General features: G+C 48.5%; 1 long non-coding RNA gene across 1 annotated transcript in view; it reads left to right on the top strand.

Annotated features, from left to right (window-relative positions):
- Nucleotides 1-6,949, top strand: part of LOC133260359 (uncharacterized) — a 57,275-nt gene extending 50,326 nt beyond the window's left edge. The window contains exon 4 of the long non-coding RNA XR_009740783.1: nucleotides 1,516-6,949. This is a non-coding gene — a long non-coding RNA (uncharacterized LOC133260359). The remainder of the gene's footprint in view (nucleotides 1-1,515) is intronic.
- The last annotated feature ends 2,268 nt before the right edge of the window (nucleotides 6,950-9,217 follow it).

The raw sequence follows: 9,217 nt of genomic DNA, 5'->3' as shown, positions 1-9,217 counted from the left end.
TGCACTGTGGAAGGGGTGCGTGATTCTAGATAGATAAAGAAACCTGTCTAAACTCAGGAAGTACAAACAGGACTAGAACCTCCATTGGTCTTCGGGAGAAATCAGTTTTATTCTCAGAGCAACTGCATGATGGGGGAGGCAGTTTGCAAAGATTGAGGGGGAGAGAGGATGGTGAAGGAAGAGGTGATGAGTGCAGGGTGAATGGTGGGGAGGTGGATCAGGGAGCAGATGATGGAATGAGCTGGTCAGCCCCCTGTAGGGAAAGGCATGTGGTTTAACAGTGTGCATGAGTACAGGCTGCAGGGCTTGGGGTGGGTGGGCTGTTTGGTGTAGTGTAAGAAGGAAGGAGAGTGATTATATGGGTCCATAGTATTAAGGGATGCTGCTAAGGTGGTGCTTAGGGGTGTGTATGTGTTTTGTCTGGAGTGTAGGATTATGACTTGACTAGTGTAGTAAGAGTGCACTGGGCAACATGTAACAGAAAACTCAAAACTCATGGCTTCAATAAGAAGGGGCTTATTTGCCTCACAAAACAAGACTTCTGAATGGGCAGGCAAGAGCTGGTGCAGACACTCAACAATGTCACCCAGGTCCAGGCTTTCTTGATCTTCTCGACCTACCATCTTGGTGTGTTGACTTTCGACCTTCTGGTTGCGAGATGGGCATCGTGCCCATCGGCCAGGCAGGAGGAAGGAGCAAGAGATCACACCAGCTGGGGCTGTTTACTTTTTATTGGGAAAGTCATAAACTTTCCCAGTTGCCTCCCTGCTTTCCAGCAAACTTCTGCTTAGATTTCGCCGGTCGGCCACAATTGTGCCATATGGTGACCCCTTTAACAGCAAAGGAGATGGGGAAGTGAATTATTTGCTTTTCCCACCTATCTACTAGAGGAAGTCGTGGGAGAAGGACGTGGGGGTGGGTGTGGATTGGTCAATCTCTAGCGCTGCCCTAAGTGGGAGAGTGAAATGATGTGGGAGTGTGTTGCAGGGTAGGTGAGTAGGTAGTTGGGAAGGTGGTCCCACAGAAGGAATATCACCTTTTTTCTCAGGCATCATGTAGTCCAACTCTGCTAGCCACAGAGATCTTGGCTAGCTACTTACCTTCTCTAAGTTTTCCTTGTGGGGCACCTAAATGCCCAGCACAGGACACAACACTTAGTTGGTGCCCAGCCAAAGGGAATTTAACTGTGTGAAAGTGTATGGAGAGTGGTGGGTTTTCAGCCAGGAGGGGAGAGATATTCAAAGTCTACTCCTCCATGCCTATCTCGGTCAAAATCTTGCTCTAGTACAAGCGCTAAGTCTCAGATCCCTCCCTGTTTGTGTTTCAGGCTGAATCTCTCAAAAGAGCTTGTTGGGTCAGCGATGGGGTTTGGTTCCTTCAGGGCAGAGGCCCAGGGAGGGGGCAGCCGGAAGGGGTGGGGTGTGGGAGTTGGGGGCCAGACGCACCCTTCCTTAAGAAGGAGTGGGTGGGGCTTTCCTGGTGGCTCAGTGGTAAAGAACCCACCCGCCGGTGCAGGAGACACAGGTTCGATCCCTGGTCTGGGAAGATCCCACATGCTGTGGAGCAACTGAGCCCACGCGCCACAACTACTGAGACTGTACTCGAGAGCCCGGGAACCACAGCTTCTGAAGCCCACACGCCCTAGAGCCCGAGATCGGCAACAAGAGAAGCTCCTGCAGCGAGCAGCCCGCACACTGCAGCAGATAGCCCCTTCTCAGCAACAGAGACGCAGCATGGCCAAAAGTAAATAAATAAGTAAAAATGTAAAACTGGAGTGGGTGTGAGGCAGCACTTTCCCCATGGTCTCATCGAGGAACCCTTGAAGGTGGATGTCGCTGACCTCATTCCAACAACACAGGAAAGCTGAGGCTCAGAGGGGAAAGTTCATCGTTCGGGATACCCCAGTTTGGAGTATGTGTGGGACCTAGGGGCTGGAGGAAATCCCAGGGCATCCTAGGGGGTGGGTGTGGGTTCAGAATCAGCCCGGCCGGGCCTCCTGGTGGGGGTGGGCACGCTGCCTGTGAGTGTGAGAAGGCGGGCTCCCAGCTCCGCAGCAGCAGGCCAGGGAGACACTGAAGGGCGCTGCGGTGATGAAACCTTTGTGACTCATTTCTACCTGGCCCCGTGGCTTTTCCACCCAGCGTGCTCTGGAGGCCAAGCTGCCCCCTGGGGGGTTGGGGTGGGGGGTGAGGGGCTCTGGGTGTCTTTCCAAGGCCTCCCCCTCGTTTGGGGGCTTTTGTCCTTGAGTTTTCACAGTGTCATTCTGGCTCTCAGCTAGTCTTCTCTCTTCCCCGCTGAGGGCTGCTTTCACAAACGTGGGCCCAGTCTTACCTTCTCCAGGAAGTCTTCTCTGGTTGCCCCCACCCACCACACACACCTGCACTTAGAGGGCACTCAACTTCTGTGGGCGGGTCCCAATTTGCTCACTATGAAAGTGCAGATGCTCAGAGCAGGCAAATAAAGGGGACTGTTCTTCACTTTACAAGAGTCCCAGTATCTGCCTTTGTCAAATATCGACACGTATCAACACACACCAGAAATTGATTTGATGTATAGAAATTAGAGTTAAGCCCAGACCACTCTTAAGACCTACAATAAAGGACACTTGGGTTCAGATTCAGTCCTTTACATGTTTTACTTTTTGAAAGCCGGTTGAATTCACTTGCCCTCCCCCGTCTCCTTTTGATGGGAAAACAACATAAAAATAACACTAAAGATTTCTTTTTTTGGAAGAAAGAGGAAAAAAAAAATCCTTTCCACCCATCAGCCGTCTTATTTTTGAACATTCCTGTCTCTGTTCACATGCATGTAGACTGAAATAGCCACAATCCTGGAACTTTGACTTGACTGCTGGGCTGTGAGCTTCCGGGGAGGAAGTGGAGACCCCTGTCATTCACCTGGAAGCCAGCAGAGTGCCAGCCACTGATGGCAGACCCTGGCTGCGTGCATGCCAAGTCCCTTCAGTCATGTCCAACACTTTGTGAGTCTATGGGCTGTAACCCACCAGGCTTCTCTGTCCATGGGATTCTCCAGGCAAGAATACTAGAGTGGGTTGCCATATCCTCCTCCAGGGGATCTTCCTGACCCAGGGATCGAACCCGAGTCTCTTAAGTCTCCTGTATTGGCAGGCAGGCTCTTTACCACTAGCGCCACCTGGGAAGCTCAGACACTGGCTACAAGAGTTACTGTCACTGCTGCTGTGGCTTCTAGCATGGTGGAGTCAGAGGTCAAGATCACTGCCCTCACTTGGCAATTTTAGGTGACCCCCTCCTTCATTTGATCCTCACAACCATCTTACAGGGTAGGTCTTATTCCCTTCCTTTTACAGAAGAGGAAAAAGCTGCTTACCTGCCCAGAATTATAGAATTACCAACTGGCTGAGCTAGGATTTGAACCTAGTACCTTTGAGCTTACCACCTATAGTTTTTTTTTCCCCTTCAAAAAGATGTATTAATTTAAGTTTTGCTTGGTCTTTGTTGCTGCACACAGGCATTCCCTAGCTGTGGCAAGCGGGAGCTACTCACTAGTTGCACAGCGTGGCCTTCTTACTGTGGTTTCTCCTCTTGTTGTGGAGCCGGGACCCTAGCAGCACGGGTTTCAATGGTTGCGGCACAGCCTCTGTTAGTTGCCATGAGGCTTGTGGGATCTTCCCAGAGCAGGGATTGAACCTATGTCCCCTGCACTGGCAGGCAGATTCTTTGAACCACCATGGAAGCCTGAGCCTGTAGTTTTTTCATTGCACTAGGTTTTCTCAAACGCAGCACTGTTCCTATTTGGGTCTGGATATTCTTGGCTGTGTGGGGCTGTCCTGTGCGTTAGAGGATGTTTAGCAGTGTCCCCAGGCTCCACTCACTAAATACCAGCAGCCCTCTCTGCCCCCTCCACCCCTCCATCGTAACAGCCAAACATGTTTCCAGACATTGGCTAATGTCCTCTAAGGCACAAACTATCCCAGGGCTAAGAAGCACTGTTGCACAGTAAAGACCAGCAGACCATGTAGCCTGTTTCTTTCATGTCCTTTCCTGGAGTCTAGGGTGGCATATACAGTAGGTGCCAATCCCTGTGGCTGCCTGCCAGAGCCCCTTGCTGTCTGCGTTTGTGGTTGGTCCACAGGCAGGTTCCTGCCGTTTAAGAGGTACAGGAATGAGGATTTGTGTCCAGTCTCTGGCTCAGCCTAGCAGGTCCTGGCACCCTGTCCAAGAATCTGGGATTTGCTTATCCTTGGCTACACCCAGCTGTGTTTGGGAGACTTACCTTTGGGGTGAGGCCTCGGCTACTGCAGGCACACCCAGCAGCATTGTACGAATTAGGAACATGCACCCGTTCCTTCTCCCTGTGCCAGGGCATGAGGCTTGGTGAAAAGAGCCTGGGCTGGATTCCTGCCTCCACTCACCCCCTTGGATGTTCTTGTAGAGTCCACAGCCTGAACGACCTTTCATAGCAGCCTCAACGTAGAACATTTTGCTAACTCTCTCTCTCTCGTTCCACCCCATGTAGGCAGGGGAAGCTCATAGATGAAGCCTAAACCTGCCTTGTGGTATGAAACTGGACCTTTTCCTCCCCCACATGTGCCCCGGACTTGCTCCTTTACGCACTCAACAAACACATAAGACATCTACTTTGTGCAAGGATGCGTCTAGACAACTGGGTTTGGAGCACCAGAAATGAGGTATATGATATGATGTGGCACAGTGATTCTCCAAGTCTGGTTCAGGGACCCTTGCAGGGGGTCTGTGAGATACTAGGATTTTATTCATTATGCTTTAATCCAAACCATGTATTACACAGTCCTGAATGCAGAAGAAGAGATGGAAACCCAGCTGCTTTCTCTTAAGCTTGGCATGAAGGAGATGTGCCAGATACAAAACAGTGCCACCCTTCTCAGTAATTTTTGTTTTATTTTGAAAAATAGGGCTATTTTTCATGAAAAGATATATAATATCTTATGTATTTCACATTTATGTTAAAGTGAAATGGGTTTCTTATTATTTCAGTTGAATTAATGAACATTAAAATTGAGAAAATTTGGGGATTTCCTTGAAGGTTCATTGCTTAAGACTCTGCGCTTCCAATGCAGGGGTTGCGGGTTTGATCCCTGGTCGGGGAACTAAAATCCCACATGCCATGGTGTGGTCAAAAATAAATTAAAAAAAACATTTTAGTTTCTATTGAAGCAAATATCAGTAGATAGACTCCACAAAAATGAGAGCTCGCTGGGGGCCTGCATAATTGTTAAGACTGTAAAAAGTACCTGAGGCCAAAGGTCTGGGGACTGCTTATGTGGTGGGGCAGAGCCCTGGGCTTGGAGAATTGAAAATCAATACCAACCCAGTTCTTCATCAGCAGGTTGTGAACTCTGGGCAAGTCCCTTAATTTTTCCAAGCCTCAGGTTTCTCATCTATACAATGGGAGCCTAATGGCCTCCTCAGAGGGTGATTGTGAGAATTTTGGGTCGTTCGCTGGAGCCTATGATCTGTGGAGCTGAGCTGCGGGTGGTGTTGAGGTGCTCCAGGGGGACGTGTTGAGTGGACAGTGCCATGGGGGGAGGGGATACCAGTTTCCCCCACAAGGTAAATATGTGAGGATTGGGAAAGTTGGTCAAAGGAAAGGAATTCAGTTTGTGAAATAGCTTCAAAGGGGAATTGGAGGCAATGTGTTTTGCCTTTGATTATTTTGACTGTAGCCACTGTTAACCTTTTTAAACTTCTGCTCATGGTTCTCCTCTTCCTCTTTTCAACAGACAGAAAGGTCTTCTTAAGGTGCAGCTAGCTGTCCCTTGCTGGGGTCCACTCAGGGAGGTAGCCTCCATGTCTGCTGGACACAGAGCCCTGGGAAGTAGCTTCAGAGAAGTGCAAAGGCCCACGGGTGTCCAGAGGGGACCAGGCATTAGTCCTGACCAGGCAGCTGAGGAGGGACTTCACCACCAGACTTGCCATGTTGGGGGCAGCAAAATGGCCCTTCCATCAGCCTATCATGGCGCTGAATTTCTGCCACATGAGATTTCTTCTGTGGGCTCTGGTTCTTATTTACCAGGAGCCTTATTCTACCTAAGTATAAATAACAGAACAACTTGTCAGCACCAACGAATGCCTCATGATGGCCTTATTTGTTTGATAACAGAAAGCAGGGCTTTGGGATCATGACCTGGAGAACAGATAAATGTTGCATGTCACAGCCCCTACTGAGTTTCCAGCCTCTGTGTCTTAGCTCTTGGTTCTCCTGGGGCCCCTAGAACCCAGCCGTGGGTTTAGGACCACTCCTGTCCTGGAGAGGATGGATCTCAAATCTTTAAACACCAGAGACTTAGCATTCTTCCTTCCTCAGCTCCCTTTTCCCTTATCTGTTCCAATTCTGGTTCAAGTCTTTTATGACCCCCACCTAACAAGGTTCTACTTGCTTAAAGACTGAGAAATATCAAATTGGAAATTTGTATGATATTTAGGAGCTTGTGTTGGCCCTGAGATCTCTGTCTTCATCTCGATGATGCAGCTTAACTACTGTTCTTCTAATGAATTTCTAGTGGCTTCTTTAAGGCCTCTAGTGGGTGGAGTTGACAGAGTACTGCTTCCTCTCTTAAATGTCCACATTCTGATTCCTGGAATTTGTGAATATGTTGCCTCACCTGGCAAAAGGGACTTTGCACAAGATGTAATTAAGTTAAGGCTCTTGAGATCAGAGATTATCCTGGATTATCCGGAGGGCCTGATGTAATCACAAAGGTCCTTAGGAGAGGGAGGCAGGAGGGTCAGAGGCAGAGGAAAGGTGATGATGGATGCAGAGGCTGGGCTGATGTGGTTGCTGGCTGTGAAGATGGAGGCAGGGACCCTGAGCCAAGACTCCAGCCTCAAAAGCTGGAGAAGGCAAGCAAATAGATTTTCTCCTAGAATTTCCAGGAAGGAGCACAATCCTGCCAATATGACCCATTGAAACCCAGTCTGGACTTCTGACTCCTGGGATTATAATATAATAAATTTGTATTGTTTTAAACTGGTAAGTCTGTGGGGATTTGTTATAGTAAAAATAGGAAACAAGTACAGTTGGGAATAAGGACTATCAGAAACTGATCAAGCGGTTGGTAGATACCCCTCAGGATGTAAGAAGACGTCGTGGTATAAATAATACATGTTGATGTTTGGCAGAAACCAACAAAATTCTGTAAAACAATTATTCTTCAATTAAAAAATAAATTAAAAAAACAAAAATCATATGGTAGCCATATTAAAAATTAGAAAAATAAAGCATTACCATTCCTTTTTAAAAAAAATAATGCATGGATTCTCCCCTCTAGGAGTTGACAGTCTAGCAGTGGGAACAGGCTTAAGGCAAATAAGTCTAGAGTGATGAACACTAGGGTGAAGTTGCAGCTCAAGCACAGACCACTGAGATGCTGCTTCTGCTCAGTGAGTTCCTGGGAGGATTCCTATCAGAGGTGACATTTGGGTTGGTCCTTAAGGGAAGGGTAAGATTCCCATGAATGGGCAGAGGAAACAGCGCGAGTGATGGCTCAGAACCAGAACTCAAGGGAGAGTTGGGTTTGGAGCCAGTGATTTTCTATCAGGATGTTTGTCTCTGAGCAACAGACAATCTCAAGTCCCTTCATACAGAAGAAGCCCCAAAGTAGGGAGCATCTAAGTTCACCAATATGGTGCCTCCATGACCTCTCCAGTGACCCCTGTTTTTCCTCCTCTGTTTTGCACTCTCATCTCACAGGGTTTGCCTTGGCCATCCCCCCACCCCCCCGCCCCAACTCCCCAATCACAGGAGGGCTGCCGCTAATTCAGGAACCTAGTACAGACACGACAGTGTCTAGGAGAGGGCTGGGGACTCATTCTTCACACAAATGTCTACTGACTGGCAAAGAAACTTTTCCAAGAAGTTTCCATTTCTCTTTTTCTCTCTATGTCTCCAAGGCCAGAATTTTATCTCCTGCTTACTGGCAAGAGGACTGGTCTAGGGAAGCATGTGTGTAGAATAGAATAGATTATCAAATAACTTTGGTGTTCTGTTAACTCAGAAGATGGGGAGATGAATTTTGGATAAGCAACCAAAAATGTGTGCTGCCAGGGATGTAGAATTGGGGATGAACGAGGGAGGAGGGGGAGGACTTGGATGCCAAGTGGGCATCGCCAGTTCATTTTTCTGGTCTTTGGGAGCCACGGAAGATTGTAGAGCAAGGGTGCGATCTGACCAGAGCTGAGCTTTAGAGACATCACTCTGGCAATGTCATGTAGTGGAGAAGGGCATCCCTGGAGGGGGAGAGATAAGTTGGAAGCTGATGCAGTCATCCATGTAAGATGCAGCGGTGCCGTGCTCAGCTGTGTCTGACTCTGCGACTCTATTGACTGTAGTCCCCCAGGTTCTTCTGTCCATGGGATTTTCCAGGCAAGACTACTGGAATGGGCTGCCATTTCTCCTGGGGATCTTCCCAACCCAGGGATCGAACCCTTGTCTCCTGTATCTCCTGCATTGGCAGGCGGGTTCTTTACCTTTGTAAAGAACCTGGGAAGCCCTGTAAGAGGACAGTGAGTGTGAAAGGGAGAATGGAAATAAGAAGCATTGTGGGAGCAGAATGGATGGAACTTTGGGCTGATTCTGTTTCTCGCCACGTCTCATCCATCCCCAGTCCTGTTGGCACAGAGCTCCCCGTTTTCACAGCTGGGGCTCTACTTCCCTCGCCTGCTTCTCCCACCAGGTTTACCATCCTCCCCACTTCCATTTCACTCCCCTCTAATCTAGGGGGAACACTTTATTTTTGAGGGGCTCCAAAATCGCTGCAGATGGTGACTGCAGCCATGAAATTAAAAGACGCTTGCTCGTTGGAAGAAAAGCTATGACCAAACCTAGACAGCATATTAGAAAGCAGAGACATTACTTTGCCAACAAAGATCTGTCTAGTCAAGGCTATGGTTTTTCCAGTGGTCATGTATGGATGTGAGAGTTGGACTGTGAAGAAAGCTGAGTGCCGAAGAATTGATGCTTTTGAACTGTGTGTGGTGTTAGAGAAGACTCTTGAGAGTCCCTTGGACTGCAAGGAGATCCAAGCAGTCCATCCTAAAGGAGATCAGTCCTGGCTGTTCATTGGAAGGACTGATGCTGATGCTGAAACTCCAATCCTTTGGCCACCTGATGTAAAGAACTGACTCATATGAAAAGACCCTGATGCTGGGAAAGATTGAAAGCAGGAGGAGAAGGGGACAACGGAGGATGAGATGGTTGG

The sequence above is a fragment of the Bos javanicus genome, chromosome 14, assembly GCF_032452875.1.
Source record: "Bos javanicus breed banteng chromosome 14, ARS-OSU_banteng_1.0, whole genome shotgun sequence".
Taxonomy (NCBI): domain Eukaryota; kingdom Metazoa; phylum Chordata; class Mammalia; order Artiodactyla; family Bovidae; genus Bos; species Bos javanicus.
This window is presented reverse-complemented; position numbering and strand designations above follow the sequence as displayed.